Source organism: Ambystoma mexicanum, chromosome 4q (assembly GCF_040938575.1).
Source record: "Ambystoma mexicanum isolate Mex_15411 chromosome 4q, UKY_AmexF1_1, whole genome shotgun sequence".
Taxonomy (NCBI): Eukaryota; Metazoa; Chordata; class Amphibia; order Caudata; family Ambystomatidae; genus Ambystoma; species Ambystoma mexicanum.
This window is the reverse complement of record NC_090928.1, coordinates 1,300,827,406-1,300,849,108: the sequence shown is the minus strand read 5'-3', so window position 1 is coordinate 1,300,849,108 and position 21,703 is coordinate 1,300,827,406. Positions and strand designations below refer to the sequence as shown.

At 45.5% G+C, this 21,703-nt stretch overlaps 1 long non-coding RNA gene across 1 annotated transcript; it reads right to left on the bottom strand.

The window, feature by feature from the left end:
• Nucleotides 1–1,252: 1,252 nt before the first annotated feature.
• On the bottom strand, nucleotides 1,253–2,282 carry LOC138468404 (uncharacterized). The gene is made up of 3 exons (XR_011268261.1): nucleotides 2,087–2,282; nucleotides 1,816–1,980; nucleotides 1,253–1,704 (listed from the first exon to the last, which is right to left on the bottom strand). It is a non-coding gene; the product is annotated as an uncharacterized lncRNA (long non-coding RNA).
• Between the last annotated feature and the right edge of the window lie 19,421 nt (nucleotides 2,283–21,703).

Genomic DNA, 21,703 nt, shown 5'->3' with positions numbered 1-21,703 from the left:
ATTATGGTGTGCCCCAAGGCTCTGTACTAGGCCCTTTCCTCTTCTCTCTCTACACCTCCCTCATTGCTCCTATTACCTCCTCATTTGGCATCTCCCACCACTTCTACGCTGACGACACTGAACTCTTCCTCTCTTTCTCCTCCTTCTCTACTGACCTCCACCTACAACTCTCTTCCTGCCTTACTGCCATTAAGAACTGGATGTCTTCTCGCTTTCTCTCTCTCAATACAGACAAGACTGAAGTGCTATTCTTTCCCTCTAACTCTCTTCCCCTCCCTCTCCTCCCCCTTTCATTCACTTCCCTCCCTCACACCTTCCTATCTCTCTTCAAGCTTGTAATTTAGGCATACTCTTCGACTCCTCGCTCTCATTCTCCCAGCACACCTCCCTCACTTCTCGCACCTGTCGTTTCCACCTCTTCCAACATTCGCAAAATCCGTCCCTCTCTCATTTTCCATGCCACTAAACTCTTAATCTCCTCCCTCATCTTCTCCCACCTCTTCTACTGCTCTTCCTTGCTCTTCGGACTTCCTACTTCTCACCCCTCTTAAATCCATCTACCAGTCTGCTGTTCGCACCCTCTGTCTCCTCACCTCCCGTGACTCCATCTCTACCTCGCTCTCCTACCTTGGTTGGCTTCCCTTCCACTCCCAACTTAGATTCCAATTTCTCTGCCTTGTCTTCAAATCTCTCAATGGTCTTGGCCCCCCCTTATCTCTCCTCCCTTCTCTCCTTCTACTCCCCCTCCCGTTCCCTTCGATCCGCTGACCATTTCCTCCTCACTTCACCCCCACCCCCCCTGTGCCTCCTCCCGTTTTTGCTCCTTCCAACTCTTAGCACCTCTACACTGGAACTCCCTTCCTCTTGTTATCCGTTCTTCTCCCAGCTTCACTTCATTCCGCACTTCTCTTAAATCTCTCCTTCTCCATTCTCCGCCTTGAAATCCCTTCCCCCTTCTACTTCTCCCCCCCTTCCTGACTCTTTTCCCCAACTTTCTCCCCTCCCTTCTCCTACCTTCCCTCCTCCACCCTCCCCCTTCCTCCTCCTTCCCTCTTCTTTCACTCCCCCTTCCCTGTCCCTCTCGCCATCCTCTCTATCCCTCTCAGTTAATTGCTCTTCTCACTGTTTTATTGCTTGATCGGTTCATATTGTAATTGCTTCACTGTTATTTCGTTCATGTTTTATGTATTGTTGTTCCATGTACAGCGCTTTGGCGTAAGGCACTTTATAAATAAATAAATACAAATTCACATTAATAAAGTGCGTTTTAATGAAGTGTGTTTTAGCTCAACAATAACATCTTTCCAAAATACAAAAATATACACATTGTGATGAACAAACTAAATCTTGGTACATCATGACAAAAACATTGATCACAACAAGAAATAAAGTTTCTGAAAATAACATTGAAAATCAATTTTAAAATATGGAAACTTGAATTCAGTTCCCTAGTTAGCACCCAGTTAAGGGTGTCCGGAGATAATCCCTGTGTCTCTCCCCGACAGTTATTCTGTTTGGTAAAAAGGCATGGATTTGTAAGGATTGATGAATTTCCTGGGGTTCCAATGAAGCCTGTAGCTGGGTCTTTGGGGTTAAAGAATTCTTTGCCCACGTGGGGCTCTGTCTCCCACCAAGCTCTTCACGTTTCGGCAGTCATAAGACACTTAATAGTCCGCCTTCATCAGGGCATCTTGTTTGAAGACACTGTATAAATATGCAAAAACAAACATTAGAATTCCCCATCTCCATATTGGTCAGGCTATGTCTGACACTCTGATCTAAATCAAGCCTCAGATTCATTGGCTGTGGCTTTACCTGCCGATACTGTAATCCCAAGTCTTGGGTCGTGTCCAGTCCAGAGCACAGGGTAGTTCCTAGACTCAAGTGTAGTAGCTTCTGTGTTTCCTACCTGCAACAGATGAGGTGCAGTTTCAGGTTGAACCCTTCCTGTGAGTGCCCCTTGATGTATAGTCGTGCTCCCTGTTGGTATAAGACAAAATGGTGGAGACCTCGATTTAATGAGGACAGGTTGTATAATGCAGGTGCTCTTAAATAGAGGGAACTCAAAATGGGCTCCAATTATTACCTTGCTATTACTCCAGGATTTTTATTTCATGGAGAAATGCAGGAGTGCTAGAGGGTGTGCCAGGAGGTGGAAAGGTGGTTTGAAGCCTCTAAATTTCCAGGAACACTCAGTTTCAACTGAAAGACATAATGCAGAACTGTGTACTTACTAGAAAGCTCTGGTAATTGGTTCACAGAAAGTGAAAACCTGGATTATATTCCGGCATAGCTACCTGAAAAGGGATGGCATGTGGGATGGGAGCTCCAGATTCGATGTGGTGAGTCCAGTTTGGTCCCCTGCGGTCTCTATCCCTGTAATGGGAAAGGGATAGTTACCATCTGTATTATAGCTATGTAATGTTATTAATTTAAGGAGCTGCTAAACAGTTATATTGTTTCTTATCAGGAAACCCGCGTGTTTAGGGCTGGGTGGTGATGTGTGCTGCTTAGTGGCACCGGGTGCCTAATACTGTATGGAATAATCCATGGCGGTGTGCTCATTATGAGGGACTTAATAGTGAGGGCATACCGCATGCAGGGAACCCTTGGTTGGGTCCTGCGAGTTCTGGGCTTACCTTCTTTGCTCTCGTTGGTGGCAATCCTAAAGAGCAGGTCCTCTTCCTGGCGTGGACGAGTGCCGCGGGGCTCTGATCCAGCGCAGTTGCGTCTGGATATTGCTAGAACCGCGTCTCTGTGAGCAGGAGACGCGATGGTTGTCAATCTGCTTTGTGATTGGTCCACGTGACCCCCGGAAGTCGCGTCGCGGGCCTGGCTACGTGTATTGTTGTGAGTGGTTGTCAAGGGGACGAGGCTGCTTACCTGTTCGGCCGAGGTCCCCAATCATGACAGTGGATCGTACAGGGAAATGGCATATATGTTAGAGCGGCATCTCATAATGGTGCCTGATGTATCTGAATTGTATATGTGGTTAGTAATCCTGTTTGCCTTAATAAAATGTGTGTGGCCTGCTGTGTTTTATGCAGGACCTGAAGCGGCACGAGCAATGGCTCGTGCCGCTTCGGGGATGGGGGGGGGGGGGGGGATTATGGAAAAATTATTATGATGAACAGCCAGCCCTCGTCTAGCCGGTCGGGGGGGGGTGCCGTTTTTTGTGTGCCTTCTTAATCATTACCGCCGCTGAGTCCCAAACCTGTTGGCTGACAGTGTGGGTGACTGTTCACCATGCACTTGAAATTACACTAGAAATTGTTCTCTTGGTATGGTGAGGAAACCCAACAAATTGCCGGAGAGGGGGATAGTGTCTAGCCAGTGGTTGTGAGGGGCATGGGGGGGGGGGGGGGGACCCAAATGCATTAGCCTATCCCTAATCATAGCACCAGCTAGCACCTAGTGTCTGGCACGCAAGCTATTGTGCTCTATGCCACTAATCGCTCTCCACCAAACTACTAGCCATACCTATGCACAACGCTAGCCCCCCACCTTCCAGAAGCGGCCTCTATCTCCATCTTAATAACTCTCCTGCTCCTACAAGCCATAGCCTTAAGCCCTTGTAAGATGGAATGCATCACTAGCACTACATCAGACCATGCCTCCTCTTTCAAGAATAGCGTGTCGCTCTTTGTCTACTGCCCTCCCTCGCCATGATTACATAGCACCCATGTGGTTTTTGCCCCCATTAACCTTTCAACCTCACCATGCACCCATACCCACAAATGGCACTGAAACAATCTTACCAGCCTTATGGATACAACGGTATGCCTCTAGGCCTACACCTAATCAACCCTACACTGTAACCACCAGAAATCTTAGACTAGGTTTGAGACTGAAACCAGAATACCATTCTACCACCAAACCACAAATCAAGCCCACAACTACAACCATCAAAACATTGAAACTAGATATGTCAGGAATTATAAATCTGAGACTAAGATCCAGACTCATCCAAGCTCACACCTCTACACCGACTACTAAAACCCCAATCAAACCTACAATCTCCAATACCACTAGCCATACCAGGAAGGCCCACAAGTATGATACTAGCAGGGATGCTCCCCATACCACAAAAGGTACTGCTGGCAGCAGCAACCATACCAATCTTAGACTGTCTATCAGAGGTGCCCTTATTAACACCAGGTCACTAACAGCCCATGCACTAGACGTGGCAGACCTTATCACCACCACCAATCAATAAAACTTACTTGCCATTACAGAGACCTGGCTGCATTCTGCGGCAGGTCCTTCCCTGGCACTAGCCATACCTGACAAATACACCATCACGAGATATGACACAGAATCCTCAAAAGGTGGTGGTGTCACCACCATAAGAAAAATTGTCCTTGGAATCAGAGCCCTCTCCATCTCCCGTTCCCCTCAGTTGAACTCCTCTCTGTGAAATTCCCACCATCTGCCGCACATACCCTTAAGATCCATCTTATCTACAGACCACCCGGCCCTATCTCCACACTCAAGGAAGATTTGCAACAACTCCTCGCCACCGATACCAAACCTGGTTCACAAATCGTACTCCTTAGTGATCTTAACCTTGGCCTCCTCGACCCTAAAGATAAACCAGCCATGTCTCTTACCAACACAATAAGAAAATTAGGCTTTTCTCACCATATTAACAAACCTACCCAGGACAAAAGCAGAATTCTCGACTGGATAGCTGACCTCGATTGTGAAACTAACATCCTTGCCAATGTACCATGTCCATGGACTGACCACCATGTGATTCCATTTGCCATGCAGCCCTGCTTACCCACCCCCCTCTACCAGCTTCCTGGCTCCTCCTTCCTTAACAAGAAACAACAAAAACATCACGACTGAAAACTTACTACCCCTATCACAACCTCTCAAACTACTCCAACAGAAATACAGACCCATCCACCTTTGTGGATCTCTAGAACCACACGCTCCTCCAAGCCATAGGCACTATTGCCCCCTTGAAATTACGGAAAGCCAAGCAGCAAGCTCATCTCAACAACTGGTTCACCTCCTTAAAAGTCTTTGCGTCAACAAAAGGAAGGCCGAATCGGCCTAGAAAATACAACCTTCAACCCCTACCACAGATGACTTCCTAAAAGCAGCAAAGGCATACAAGCTAGCCATCCTCCAAACGAAAAGCGAAATCTATAATAATAGAATTTCAAATGCTAAATCCGGCTCTGAAGAACTAATCAAGATCATCCGAGAGCTAGAATTGCCCATTCCACCCTGCGAGTCCTGCACTTAAGGCAAGGCCTGGTGCACCAAGATTCAAGCAGCCCTACTTGATCAAATCTTGCAGCTACAAACCAAAATCAAAATGAAAAACGTAACATTAACACAGACTCAAGACCCCTTAAGACCGAACGTCCAGCAGAGATTCCTTGTAACCTCTTCAAATTCTCTCCACTATCCATTACTGAAGTGGAAAACATTATCACTAGCCTAAAACCCTCCCGTTGCCATGGTGATATATGTCCTGCGGCTGTCATCAAAGAAGTAGCAAAAGACCTGCCTCCGGCCATTTCAGCCCTTATCAACTCTTCATTTGAATCTAAAAGAGTCCCTACCAACTTGAAAGATGCCTGGGTACTTCCGCTCCTAAAAAAAAAAAACACAACCTTGATCCTAATGTCTCTACAAACTATAGGCCCATTACCACAGTGCTGTTCCTATTAAAAATTCTCTACAGGACAGCCTATCTCCAAATACAGATCCATTTGGAAACAAACAATCTCCTAGGCCTGCAGCAATCTGTATTCCGGCCCAGACACGGCACGGACACAGTACTTATAGATTTAAAAACACAAATTGATGTCGAGCTAGACAAAGGCAACATAACACTCCTCTTTCTCCTAGATCCATCAGCCGCATTTTAATTTGTCAATCACAAAGTCCTCTGCAACCACCTCTCCTCTGCAGCCTACTTCTCAGAGGAAGCTACCGAGTGGATTCAATCCTTCTTAGAAAACAGAATGATGAGAGTGTTCTCGCCCTTGTCCTCTGCTGACCCCGGCCCGGTGACACAGTTCTTGCGTGTCATCAACACTATAGAACATATTCACCAAGCCATTATTCAACGATCTGGAGCACCTGGGTGTCACCTACACTAATTATGCAGATGACACCCAAGTCCTCATCCCGATTTCTAGTGATCATGACACTGACGCTAAATTACTTAAAAAGATCCACCTCATCATTCATGGATGGATGGCCACACAGCGCCTCTGCCTCAACGATGAGAAGACTTTTCTTATTAACGGGCTCACAAGCCAAACTAAACAAAATTAACACCACCTTCAACTCCTTCTGCATTGACGGTATTGACATCCCGCTTTCCAAAGTCGTCAAGACCTTAGGCGTGTATCTAGACTCCTCCTTGACACTGATGAAACAAGTGAACGCAGTAGCATCCGCCACAGCCTACACATGTAAATTAATAAACGCCTGCGGACCATTTCTCTCCCTCACAAGCTGTTCCACCTTAGCGAGAGAGTTGATCCTATCCAAATTGGATTATTGTAACGCACTCTACCTTTTTAAGTGCCTAATGAACTCAGCAACTAATTACCTGGTCTGCAGATTCACCAAAAACAGTCGTCTAGACCCACCAGATCAGCCCAAAGTCCCTAGGTATAACCGCCAGAAATCTGGAGGCACTAGCTTCCCTGTATTGGCTTCCAAACTTTGGAACTCTATACCCAGAGCCATAAGAACTGTACCTGCTCTCTCCCAATTCAGGACAAGTGCAAAAAATGGCTTGCCACCCTTGAAACCAACTAACGATATCGGGTCTACTTGTCTCCTTCCTGCTTGTACATAATGTCATGTATTATTTCCTGCTCATGTAAAATGGCAATGTTGTCAATTTTATCTCGAAGTGTTACATAAGCACCTGTAACCTGGATCTATATCTTGTACAATTGTAACTGGAATAATGCACCCAGATACCTTAGGGTTTGGCGCGCTATACAAATAAATATATGGTACAGGCCTGGTTTCTGGAGGCCAGACTATGGCGGGCTACCCCAGGCGGGAGTAACTTCTTGTTTGAAAATATTTTTTTCCCATTGCATGCCGGGGAGGCCAGCAGGTCTGGTGCTCGTTGGGGCTTTGGTGAGGCCCCCGATTTTGGCAACTGTTCTGGCCTTTGTTAATACTCGGTCTGTGGGGAGGCCGCACCCATCGTTGTGGCCACCACTTTGGCCACACTACTCCTTGGCGAAAAGTTTTGCCATGCGCTGGGGAGGCCGACGGCACTGCAGGGACAGGCCGTGTCCCTGTGGCTCCATGATGTAGGGAGCTGTTGGTTCAGTGACTGTGTTCGGAGGAGGGCCGTATCCCATCCTCGTCACCAGATGTTGTAGGGCCCGGTGGTCCTGTGCCCCGTGGTAGTGGGCCATGATGTCCAATTACTGTGGTGATCAACTGCAGAGCGGGAAGCCGCTCAGCCCTTTTATTAGCTGTGACACGTCTCCCACATGTCACAGACCACGTGTCTGCTGCACAAGTCCAGGAGGGGCTTCAGGCATAACAATAACGATGACCACAAGGATCCTGCAATGTACACAATACTTCACTTAATTATATCGCCGGACTGAGCGAGAGAGAGCTGTGAGGTACCTTATGCCGCAGAGACACTCAGAAAACAACATAGATCAGGGTCTTCAGCAGCGGGCAGCGTTTCTCTCCAGCACGCAAACAGCTGAGCAGTAATAACTGATAATGCTTTGGCTGGTGGTGATGGCAGCTGGTGAAGCCAGGCGCACTCTCATATTGAACAATAAAATTAGTATCTTGCCGCCACAGAACCTCAGGCATGGTGTGTGCCCCTTATGTCATGTCTAAAACAACGGGGGATGCACAGGCAAATATTAGAGGGCCTTTCCACCGCCCTCTGACGATCTCTGGACAGAGGATCACACGGGAGCAAACGTTGGGAAAGACAAGTTCGTGCCTACGCCAACTCCAACACCAGTGCCGCTAACTTCACCAGTGAGGCGAGGAAGTGAAGGGGAGCGGGGCTCCTGTGAGAAACCGGTAAACTGCCAGTAGAAACCAACAGTCTCATCAGTAAACGCCGGAAACCACTGCATTTTCTGTACTTATTCTCACTTCTTATGCAGTTGCTCTGTGTCCCAAAGGTAGGACAGGCAAGATAGCACAGCCTTCAAACTCAGAAATGCCCCTTGCTGCCATAGAAGTACTAGCAGTCACAAAGCAGCATCAGCCAGTAGAAACAGAAGTGGTAGAAGCAGCTACCCAGTGCCCTCGCTTTAGTACGGTCCTGTAAACTGCCACAAGTGTTTACTCAGAAACATATATGGCAAGGATAATCCTGGATGTGCAAACAAGATCAGGCTCCTTTATACCACTAGCAAGCAGGGGCCCACAATCTTCTTTATCATGGGAAACAATTGCGCCTTCCATGCGGTGGGTGCAGTCAGGTTCACAGCTGAAGGCATGTAGGCCTCCACCTTTGGTGAAAACAGGGAGCAAGCAACAAAGCAATTCTATGCTCTGGGTAGCATAGCCAGGCAAAGCCAGGCGCTGGGTAAAACAGCAAGGCTCACCACCTTAGCACTTCGTCCTGGGTGGTGGGATTATGTCATGCATGCAGTGGGGCCCTCTTCATGCTTGGCTCCTTCAATGCTGTTACCCCCACAGCAGCTCAGAAGTCCTTATCAGCAGGTACCTGGTGTCAGTATCTTAATCCTGGGAACCCGATTGGAAGCCAGCTTGTCGTCCTCTGTTAAAATAGTATACTTCTTGAAGGAGCAGGAAAGGTTGCAAGTTCCATTGTTCAGTTCTTCCAGGTAAAATATGATATGTTAGGTTATTTATAACACGCTTAATGCCCAGAGGTTTCTAAGCGCGGACCAGGGGATTGAACCTGTGCAGCTCGTGTCGTCTTGCTTCCAAGGCCAGCACGTTGCCTCTGAGCTATCCTCCCGGGACAACAGTTTAAGGAACAGCGAAGGACAGAAGCTTGGGGTATTAAGTTAAACAGGAACTACTGAGGCCACTGGAATCATTCTGCCTGCCTAGGCTGGAACACAGACCTTGAAACGCACACATGTAAACATTCCAAGCATTCGGGGAACATTCTCTCAGTGACATCATGGTATTATCAGACACAGTCAGGCACAGCCAAAGGATAGAACAAGGACAAACAGACTCATCTGGTGCTTTGCTGTGGCGGGATGAGCTTAAGCATAACTCTCAATATTTAGAATTTCTGGTTTCTCTGTATTTTGCAGTTGAAAAACCTTTGAGCTAGAACAATAGTTTATGAAGTCGCTATTGTAAAATGATATTTTTGTGAAGCGGTTTTTTGATTTGCTGATGATCGTTGTGGGAAGCCTGAAAGTTACAGGTTCCAATCCCACGAATTCCCAATCCAAAAATAAAATGAAGTGGAAAATGGCTATTGCAGAGATCCCGGTAAGTGACAAACCCCGAAGTAAAATAGCTCAGGAGGTAGTGTGCCTGCAGCAAAGAACTGTATTCAGGCCAAGTTATAAAGCAAGTGAGATGGCTCAGTAGGAAATGTTCCTGCGGCAGAGATGTGCTTGTAATATCAAAATATAGGTTACAATTCCTGCCCTCCAACTTTCTCATGTTGCCAAAATAAGTCCATTTGAATTGAGTAAAAGTGAGAGAGGTTACTGAAGAACTACGATTTTAAACAAAATGCCCCAGTCTGCGGCAGCAGAAATATTCCAATAGAGTTAAAAGAGGGATATTTGAAGTAAAGGCAAGGAGGCACACGTTTACAATTTAGAAACATTGGACATACAAGTGAAACAAACACATGCACACGCCAGTAAAAGATCTGAAAATCAGCACCGGCACTTCCCTATAGGATCAGTGGAGGGTCAGTGGAGAACCCATGGAGGACTTGGCATTCCCTATATATTTTTCACAGGTGTTTTGCACCATGCCCCAAAACACCACAAACACACCCCACCCAAAAAAGAAAGAACATTACTATGCATGAAAATAATGTTTTCAAACGCCTCACTCCCACTCAGTACCACGGACAGAAAGCATGGCTTCAGCGTCCCAAAGGTTTGCATTCAGTAGCACTTCAGCAGTCAACAGGGTGCTAACTGAGGTAATCATTCCTTCTGTTTCAGTGCCTTGCTGGAGCCAGAATGCTAAAGATAGGCAGGCCCAAAAGGAACATTTGGAGTAGAAGTAGACATATCCCAGTCTCCCCTCAATGTGACTGCATACACTGTGAGAAACCTCAGGGAATTCACCCAAATAGACATTGCAAATCCCTTATTCAGGTGGCCAGGGAAGGGTTTTAGGTTATTCCACATCTACCTCCCTTCCACCCAAAGAATCTCCCTTACCCACATCCAATGACCCCTCCATATCTGGCAAATCCAATAGAAACTCAAAACCCTCTGCACTAGGTAGGACACTACATCTCGCAGAATCCCTGTTCTAGTATTGCATACCCGAATACTTCCAATCATTCTCATCCATGTCCCTCAAATTATTATTTCCCGAACTCCCAATCTGTTGTGACAAAACACTTCCCTTCCCAGGATCTCCCCTATTCAAGTCACAAACCGTACAAAGCTCACCTTTCTAAGTTAACCAACTAACCCCCTTCTTTTTCGACACAAACACTTTTACACCATGACAGACAACGGACTAATAACAAAGCTGTTTACCTGACATGTCCCAACACAAAGGTCAGGCAGAGTCAGGCAATTGACAAAAACCACACATCCAACGGCTTGTTACTTTCCCAACAGGGATAAAAGCTGGAGCACAAGAGCACACTACAAACAAGGCCGTTCGCAAGAGGGTACAGCTATTCCAGACCGGCAGTTCAAGAGGAGAAAAGCAGCGAGACCTGAAAGGAAAAAGGAGGTAGTTGCCTTTGCCCTTTTCAACTCAGAACCGCGCTTTTCATCTCAGAACCTCGAAGCCTCTGATAAAGGAACTTCAAGACCGGGAAATACAGCCGACGAGTGGTGCGACAGGTGTCAACTGTGCATGGGGGCTTACCGCACGGATAATACAGGCAGGGAGGCACGCTGGCTACTGTGGTACCATCCTTGACTCCAGAGGCGAAACAGACAAGCAGGTTTAACACAGCTGGTGAGTCGGAGAAAGCCGATAGAAAACCGAACTGTGTTGAGCCCAAGGTTGCAAGTGGCAACATTATATTTGAACAAAGAACTTGTGTTTTGAACTTTTGAGAAAACCGAGAGAAGGGCCAGCTGCTGAGTGGTCAGGCGCAGCAGGAGTGCTCATTCGAAGGACTCTGGCTGGCCCCTTTGATTTGGTGGTGAAACTACAAGTCCCGGAAGGCCCCAGGAGAGGGCAGCGGGAGCGGTCCTACAAAGGTCACATAATAATCCTTGGTACAATAGAAAGTCTCCGACCCATCGACGAGAGAAGAGCTAGGGGAAGGGAAAACCCCTCACTTCCACTGAACGCGAGCCTAAGGCGAGTGTGAGCCTGACGGAGGGACACCAGAGAAAAGCTATGGGAAGGGAAACCTTGCTTCCCAAAAAAAGGTTGCAAATGAAGGCAAGTGTGAACCCGACGGAGCAATGCCAAGAGAAAGCTAGGGAAATCGAAACCACTCTTTCGAAAATATGAAGTAAAACATTGACTGCGTTTAAAAACTCATGAACCGTGTTAACGACGACTAAGTGAACCCGACGGAGGGAAGCCAAGGGAAAAGCTAAGAAAGTAAATACTGAACGTGATAAACAAAGTGAACTGTGAATTTGCCAAATGTAAACCCGATTGAGGGATGTCTGTGAATCGGGGTGAAGTCTGATGCACCTGAGAAGTGTTGAGAGTGAAATGCCGTAGTGAACCTGATGAAGGGAGGCCCAAGTTGCAAGAAAGATCCGAGCCCAGCGGAGGGAGATCCTAGGGGCGAAGAGCAATCGCCCACGGTGCAAGATCACCAAAGGAACTTTTGTTGGCCCAGCAGGCCTTCTAAGGCAAGAGATACTTGTAGACAAGAGAATTGGCCCCTGAAGGTCCCGATAATCATTGAATAGAATAGGGCTGGAGAGGCCCAGGAGTGTGCTGTGCTCAGAAGTTCTGCCTTGACCTGTGCTTAAAACATGGGGAAGGGAGACCCCAGCAATACCATCCTGGCTTATCATTTTGGGAACACTTCTTTCCTTTCTGGTGAACATTATCCCACACTCTTTTTTAACTTAGTGGTAAGGATTGGCAATTGTTTATTTTTTAGTATAGGCCCTTTTTATTTGCCAAGACGCTACTAGGACGGCTTTATTATTATTTGATGGTTGTAGCTTGCTCCCATGTTCGCTTTAGGTTTAGATTAGGCATTGTTCTCACCCTTTCATACAGTTTAAAAACACCCTTGAACTGTGATCACTAGTGCCTGTCTTCACTGTTGCCACCATGAGTTCCTTACAACACGCATAGTATACTTTTGGGCTAGTCTGTTACGCTCACCTGGTATCCACAGAGACACAACCCAGCCGGGTTACTCGCTGGTATGCTTCTAAGCTTTGCCCTGATGTGGTCTGCGGGGAGGGTTCTGCCTGAAAATACAGGAGGACTGTGTTCAAGACTGACCAACTGGGGTAAGTATCCTCTCTCCACCCCCGTATGATTTCAGTCCCTCTGGCACCCTCTCCTCACCTTGTGGTTCAATTAGGCGTGCTCTCCGTCCTGCCATTTTTGCAGGGTGCGTTGTCTTTCATGGGCGAGTGCGGTTCAGTTACTTCACTGACGCCAGCCCGTTTGATATTGTTCAGGTAGGTCTTATTGCTGTTCTTTAGTTTTGTTGCTATCCAGCATGCCCTTCTTTGTTTAAAATGTCTCTTTTTTCTCCCTTAGGTATGCAGAGCTTCAGCGCGGCAAACTGGCTTGGTTGAGCCCCGCTGGTAAATGATGGCGCATTAAGAGCGCTATGATGCGGTAAGTAAGCGCTATGCACATCGCTGCAAGTCTTGCCTTTGCTAACCTGCGTTTTCCTTTCTTGTAGGTCGTGGTGTTCTTCAGCGCGAGTGGAATGTTCGGAGTGGTGCCAGCCAAGAGGCGACCAGCCAGGTAAGCCTTTTGAGCAGTTCGTAATTTGTAAATGTCTCTACTGCTTTCTTGTTGCCTCTATCTTCCTCTTTCAGGTTGTTCTGTCCGGGAGGCGTGCAGATTCGAGGAAGCTGTTCTCAGTAGCTGCGAGTGTTTAAAGATGAAGACTGCAGGTAAGATGCTGCTGCTAATGATGTTCCTTTTGTCTCCTTGCAGGTTCTGCTTCTCCGAGGTTCGAGGGAATAGCTGGACACGGTGAGCGTCACGTTGCAAGCTGCAAAGTAACGCAAAGCGTGTTGTCTTGCTCGGGTGTGGTTTAAATAGCCCCAACAAAATAGTCCAGGTAAAGTAGTCCCTAGGCTACCACACCCAAAACACTAGACCGCATAGCTTGGTTCTTAGGAACCAAGCTATGTGGATGCCTCCATGTTGGCTGACAATACAATAAAGTAGTCCCCAAGCACATTGTTTTTCATGGTGTATGAGCCTGGCGCCAGGACTGGCCCCATGAGGGCTTTTGAAGAGGAGTCCTGACGCCACCTGGCCAATGGGTTTGCCAGAGGGGGTTTTGGGCGAGGGTCGTGACAAGTCTTAGTTACTTGTGTCCTGCCCAACAAGCGACACCTATGAATTCACAAAAATACAAAGTGTGCCGTTACTGATTCCTTTCATAGTAAAACACAAACATCTTTCGTAGACAACAAAAAGAAATGCAATAAAGAATGGATGTACATATTTGAAAGTGTGTTTTTGATTTACAAACTGTTTTTATTGTCTAAAACTTTATTTCTTAAAAAGGCAACTATGCAGCTGCATATTCGGCTGAATACTTAAATCTACTATTCGGTAGACCTCTAAAAAGAATCAATAGCAACCCATAAGGTCACGCAGATTTATCCAAATTACAAATTCAATGAAAAAAAAATGAAAAAAGGAACAATGGTTCATTATGTAGAGATCAGCACACAAGAATACTTGGGATCAATCTGCCTAGGGACGACACAAGAAAGGATAGTGACATCAGGTTAATCTGGGAGGACTGGCTGACAAGACATTAAAAAACTAGACTACTTAAATCAGAAATCAATGGGAGAAAATAAATGTAATAAAAATACAAATAAAAAATATCACATTTGCACCCATTGCAACATAAATCCAAAATCTGAAGCCTAAATTTGTATTTTATTGAATTTATATAGCCCTTTAATACCATTAGCCCTTTAATACAAATTAGACTGAACTGATTCAAACAAATAGGGCATTAAAATTCCAGGAAGTGGTCTGTCATTGAGCAAAGCTAGAGTAAAGAAACAAGCACATACAAATGGATGCACTAGTAAGAAATCATGTATTTTAATGTGATTACATAGTGACAGATGGTGTCTGAATGTCAATATCATTTTCATAAGCATTTCATAAATTACAAGCCATGAATCCTGGCAGATACTATTTAAAAGAAATGATACAGATATCATTTGGCAAAATTATACTTTGACCACTATTGCTTCTATGAATTAATATAAAACTCCTCTGACATTGCTAAGCTGACTATTCATCATTTTATTCAGAATGGACACTATATGGCTTCCAAATATGCAGGAATTACATTTCATCAGAGCAGTTAATATTTGTATTTAATTTGTTGCTCCTACTACATTCACATATGGTTCTTTTTTAAAAAGAGATTTATACTTTATACAATGGAAATCCTTTGGCATCTTCTGCTTGGTCATCACACCAACAACGTTTTTGTAAAATAGTGCTTACACAGTTGCCCTTGAACCCTCTCTTCTGTAATGTGTACCCCATTAAGCCGCTCCTAGGCCAGGGAACTATACGTGCGCCCGAGTAGCAGAAGGCAATACTGTTGAACAGTTTTCAGCATCCTGATGGGTTAGGAGACTAGAGTTGAAGACATTATTGCAAAAGGGCAAATGCTTTGGAGTTCTGTCAAAATGGATTCCAGGTAAGGCACGCTTTTCTAGGAAATTGAGAGCAGGGTTGTACATACACTGCATAACTGCAGATGCCAAGTTTATCAAATTCCCAGTACATGGTTCACCGCCACAGGGAACAAAAGCAATATTAATAAACGGGGTTCTAGACAACATTTTGAAGTTGAGGCACTGTATTCCTATTTGTGAAGTTGGGAGTGCAAAATTAAATGTGCACGTAATCATTCATGAAAACTAAAGAATGCAATTGTACAACTCCTTCCGCTGCCATGACACTCATGGTACAACTGACATGACCACATAAATGGAACTCTCTGGGATTAATCGTGGGCTAGGCTATGTCTGGTTGCTTGGAAAGATACAGGTTTTTAAGGAGTAAAGGGGCCAATAACAGCTCAGAGGGTGGTATCAGAATGGTGCATCACAGATGGTTACCGTAGGTGATAAGAGTCTATGGCGATTGATTTACCAGCCAGGTCCTTTGGCATTTTTAACATTTCCAGTGGTCATTAATTTTCCCAAGACCCACAGGGAGTGTTTCATAGGATGGGCAAATTACCACAGAAGGCAGCACCCCCATTCTAATTTTCCACGAGGTGTGCATTTCAAACACTAGTGTCTCTGGCAATCATATCCAGTAGTTTCTATAATAGGCTGTCTGTGCAATGCACATGGATTTGGTTGCCAATGAAATCCGACGAGTGGAGGAGATATGGCCTTCACGCTTTTGGCCAATGGTCATGAATCAGTCTTTGAAAAAGAAAATAAATTCACTGACGTTTTTAAAAAATGGCGCGTGAAAATGAGGTTTCTGACCTATATGTATTCTTAGGTGATTAATAAGAGCTTCCTTTGCATTGAAGCCTTTACACATTCAGCACAAAACATTTCTTACTTGTATGCATCCTCTGGTGTTTAATAAGTGATGCCTTTCCCACATTAAATGCACCAATGAGGTTTCTTACCTGTATGTGTTCTCAGGTGATTAATAAGCGTTTCCTTTGCATCAATTTCTTTTCCACATTCCGTTCACAATATCTTTCACCTATATGTGTTCTCAGGTGGTTAGTAAGAGCTACCGTTGTGCTGTACCGTTTCCCACATTCAGTGCACAGATGATTCTCACCTGTGTGTGTTCTCATGTGATAAAGAGATGGATTTGCATGGAAGCCTTTACCACATTCAGTGCACCAATATGGTTTTTCACCCATATGTGTTCTCAGGTGATCATTAAGACATCCATTTGTGCTGAACCTTTTCCCACATTCAGTGCACAGATGAGGTAGCCCACCTGTATGCTTTCTCTGGTGGTAAATAAAACTTTCCTTCCATCTGAAGCTTTTCCCACATTCTGTGCACTGATAAGGTTTCTCACCTGTATGTTTCCTTTGGTGACGAAAAAGAGATGACATTGCATTGATGTCTTCCCCACATTCTGTGCACAGATGACATTTCTTACCCGTTTGTTTTTTTACGGTGCTAATGAAGAAAATCCTTGTGCAATGAAGCCCTTCCCACATTGAGTGCACTGACGAGGCTTCTCCTCTGTATGTGTCATCATGTGATGAAGGAAAGATCCCATGCCACCCAAGCTTTTTATGCAGTCAGTACACTGGTGAGGTTTTTCACCAATATGTGGTAGCCCCCCCTTTGAGTTCTTAGATGATGAATACGAACACTTTTTGCGCTGAAATGTTTTCCACATTCTATCCATAGAGGTTTCTCCCATGTATGTGTGTGAGGATTGGGGGCAGAGTCCACACCGGGAGGTTGCAATGCTGGCACAGGACTACAATCCCCAGAGGGCTCAAGGGAAGGTGTGGCACTCACGCAAGGAAGTAAATCTGGGCAGCGTGCCTTCCCGGGTGCTTGTGACTCACACTGGAAGGCAAGCGCCTAGGAAGTGGTGGAGCACAACATGTGCCTTTCCTTCTTAACATTTCCGAGGCTGTGCCAGTCAATGTACAGAAAATTGGCAGACCCCAGCGGTGGTAAACTGTGTCAGCAGGAGGCCCCGGACTGCAGCAGCAGTGAGGTGGGACCCTGCTGAGTCCGTCACGCTGTTAGAGTCACGCTGTTAGCTGAGACAAGCAGAATCCACGCAGGCCGTGGGAGTGAGAAACACTCGCTGACAACTTCTTCTGAACTTGCCCGCAGGTTCAGAGGCCTCAGATAAGGGCTTTTTCTGTGCACATACCAGTGTAACAATTGATGGCTTTTTGTTTGTCGCTCAGGAATGAACAGCGACAGACTTTAGTCTCGAGTTAAGGGGGGACAGCACTGTGACAACTATTGGACTGGAAAAACTATGAGCACATGAGTCTGGCATGGAATTAATGTACATTCAGTGAGAGGACTATACAAAAGGTTTCAGGAGTAAATGCTTAATGGTGTCCTGGTGGGGCAAATGGCGAGTTGTGGGCTCCATATAAACAATTCATGTTTATGTCAAAATGTTCTAGAAGCAAAGGTCTACAAGTTGGATGGAGTAGTGCAACTACGGAATGTGGGTACTCGCAGGAAGAGAGGACAAACATGAGGGTATGACCCGCTGGAAGTAAATGACATAAGTGCTGCTGCATGCACAAACAGGAACCAGTAAATGACAGGGTATGACTCTGGGCCAATGGTAGCAGAGTGGTGCCATTTACAGGTTCACAGGTTGGGACTCACAAGTTCCATGAGCAGAGTATTTCAGGTTTGGGTTAACATTTGGTATTGTGTAGTGAATAGATGAAGGTCTAGAACATTCTGTACTTCCCCATGGACCCCTTTCCCATCCATTACCTCTTCCTAAACCACTTTCAGGTTATCTCAACTCCACTTACCTATTCATAACCTGTCCTTCCCCTCTTCCCCCATTGGTTGCCTTGAGGGGATCTGTGTATCACAGTAGGAATCTCTTGCCAACCAAGTTGGTAGTGTCGTGTACATGTGGCTTCCGTGGTTTGGTTGAGGGTGCGGAAGCACTACTGACAAAATCACAAGCCCACGGTTTTTTTTATCAGCAGAGCAACATGAACACAACAGACTTCACTGCGGCAGATATAATGAAGGTATTACAGGACATGCAGAGACAGTTGGACAGAGACTGCAACATTAGGGGCTCAGGTGCAAACCCTGACAGCACAGACTACCCCATTGCAGGGAGAAAGAGGAGCGGCGCGGGCATCGGCTGCACAAGTGGAGGACTACCTCCTACTGTGGTAGTAGCTCCTTTAAGCCAGGTTCCTTTGGCAGCTCTAGAACGATTTTCTGGAGATGAGCGCACATTTCAAATGTAAGCTACATTCTTTGTGCAGGCCATTAGCATTTCAGTCTTCACAGTTGCGTACAGCTTTTTCTTCTTTAGTACGAGATGCAGTAGCATAGGATATTCCTTTGGTCAGAAAGGATAAACCGATACTTTATAACTGGGTACACTTTAAGCAGGCATTTGGCAGATTCTTTGATAAACTGTTTCTCTAGCAGCAGTTGCTGTTGAAGCAGGGCACCAAAGATGGGAATACTTATGTCACCCATTTTAATCACTTGTTGATTGAGGCCGAGTGCCCAGTAGAAAAGACGCAAGTAGTATTCCATAAGGGGTTGAAGGATGTATTGAAACACGCCATTTCACAGGTGGAGCTTCACCCACAGTCATGTACAGAACCTATTGAGTTAGCATTGAGGCTGAATCATTGGTTGTCAAAGAGAAGGGGAAAGACGGAAAGAATACACTCCAGTGGTGCATTTGGATAAGTCTCAGTAGTTAAGAGGTAATGAGGTAGAACCCATGCATATTGGCTGCATCCGAGGACCATTAAGTGTGGAGGAGAAAGAGAAACGCCAGAGCAATGTAGGAATATTCAGTGTTTGTACTGTAGTAGGGCAGGCCCTTTTTTAAGTGATTGTCCCAATACTCCTTAGGGTGGTCCTTTCAGGAAAAAAGGGGGTACCTGCAGAAGTGGCGATTTTGGGTCAGGAGGCAAATTGCAGACGTCTACTTATACACTCAGTCACAGGCAACCAGGGGTAAACCCCATATTTGACTTCTGAGGATTATCCTGTCACTACGGCAGCCATGTTAGATTCAGGGGCCACAGGGAATTTCATGGATGTGGAATACGCATAGGATTTGAAGATCCTGTTACAGGCAAAATCCATTATTGAACCTGTACAGTCCGTTTATGGTTCTTTGATAACATCAGGGCCTATTATCACACAGACATAGAAGGTAGGCACAAGTTGCTTTCCCCATAAAGAAGAACATATGGTATTTAATTTGATAGCGCCTCCTCAGTTTAAGGTCATTTTGGGTATGCCATGGTTGGTGAAACAAAATCCTGTAATTGATTGGCAGACTTGAACAGTATCTTTCATGGCCAAACAGTGTGAGCAGTATTGCAATGAAACGAGGAAACCCGTGGCAGGGTTAGTGTCAAGTATATCGTTAGCTCATTGTGTGCATGATTAATATCAAAATAACTCTGGTCTCAAGACGATGTGGATGTGTGCAACAAGAAAAAGGCAGAGACGCATCCTCCTCATATGCCATATGATTGGGGTATAGAGATGGAGCCCAACGCAATACTACCTTGTAGTCGTGTCCATGTGTTGACGGAAGCAGAGAAGGTGCATTTGCGGGAGTACTTAAGATCAAATACTGAAAATTGGGTTCATTAGGCCCTCTGTCACCGGTATCGTCTCCTTTGCACTTCATATCCAAAAAGGAGGGAACTCTGCGAACTTGCATATGATACAGACCAGTAAACAAGGCGACGGTGAAAAACAGGTTTCCCCTGCCTTTGATTTCGGTACTCTTGTCTCAGATTCGTTCAGCTCAGGTGTTCACAAAGTTGGACTTGAGAGGCGAGTACCATTTGGTGAGAGTGAAGGAGGGAGACGGCTGAAGACTGCATTTAGAACTAAATTTGGTTTGTTTGAATATCTAGTGATGCCCTTTGGCCTGTGTAACTGCCCTGCTGCCTTTCAGTTCTTCATACGTTTGAGAGCGTTAGTGGATGTGTTTCTGATCGTCTATGTAGACGATATTGCATACATTACTCACCATAACCGTATTTCTGATTATTGTATCTGCTTAGATTCACATGCTGTGGATACAGTCAGACATCTAGTGGTAATCACAGTTTATTGCATCTTTTTTCAAAGATCGAAAAGGGATGTCAACATGGGCGTGACTGTCAACACGATCCTCAACGTGACATTTTTGTACTCAAAATCCTTCACATGTCGATGTCCCACCGGTTGTTTTTGTTCTGCGTGAGGGAGCCTTACAAAAGCCCAAGTACAGAAGAAGGTGCAAGATGTCCATGTGCCTTCTACTCCCAGAGGGCAGGGAGGTTGGGCGCATGCAAATCTACGCAAATACAATAATCAGAAATACGATTACAGTGAGTAATATATATATTCTGATGCTTGTGAATCTGCTTAGAACCACATGCTGTGCATTGACTAACAATCAGTAGGAGATGGTGGTGGGATGTGTGAAGGAACAGTAGCAAAGAGATGTCTTGGAGAGATGTCTTGGCACCGATTGTCCCACCTGAGAATCAGACTTAGAAAGTGTGTCTAAGCAGTAGTGTTGGGTGAAGATATGAACAGAACTCCAAGTTGCTGCTTTGCAAATAGAATCTAGAGGAACATTTGAAATTAATGCTATGGTAGCCCCTATGCCCAGAGTAGAGTGAGCTATGGGCGTAAAGAGTAGGTCTCTCTTGGCAAGTAACATAGTTCGATGCAATTAATCTATTTGGAAATAGCTGATTTAGAGACAGGATCCCCTTCTCCACCAGCTCCCACAAAGGCAAAGAATTGGTTTGTCTTTCTTAGAGGTTGTCTTTTCAAACTAGTATATGACTGCTCTCCAACATCTAGTGTATGGAGACTTCTTTCAGCTGGGTTAGTGGGGCTCTGAAAGAAAGTAGCACGTTTGATAGATTGGTTCATATGGAACTTCGAGATGAATTTAGGCGCAAAAACAGGGTGTTTGCACAAAACCACCTTATCTTTGCGAATAGTCACAAAAGGGCCATGTTCTGAGAGAGCCTGCAGTTCACCAACTCTCCTTACAGAGGTAATGGCCACAAGGAAGGCAGTCTTATAGGCGAGGGCCTTAAGGTTAGCCTTATGCAATGGCTCAAAAGGAGCTCCCATCAATCTTCTGAGAACAACTTGGAGTTGGGATGGAAACAGGAGGGTCAAGTCTTTCTACCCATTGCATGAAAGCTTTGATTACAGGAATGTTCAACCATAAAACCTTGCTCTGAGATGTGGTATACACAGAGAGGTGGACCTTTAGAGATTTGAATACAAGACCGGAGTCGAATTAGTTGTTACATAAAGGACTCCATCTTTAGGAGAACAGTCAATAGGGTTAATGTGAGTTGCAACAAATGAGAAAAGTTTCCACTTATGGAGTAACAGTGTCCGTTTTTAGGTTTACATGCCTCCTTTAGTATGTCCATGCATCTTTGAGGTAAATGGAGATGCCCAAACTATGACTTCAGGAGCCAAGTTGCTAAATTGAGCGTTTGGGGGCACGGGTGCAGTGTCTCCCCTAGACCTTGAGATAGCATGTTGTATTGGTAGGGCAGTTTCTTGGGTAGAGAGACTGACATTCTCATGTGATGAGAGAACCATGGCTGTCTGGCCCATATTTGTTCCACCAGTGTCATTGTGACCTGTTCCTG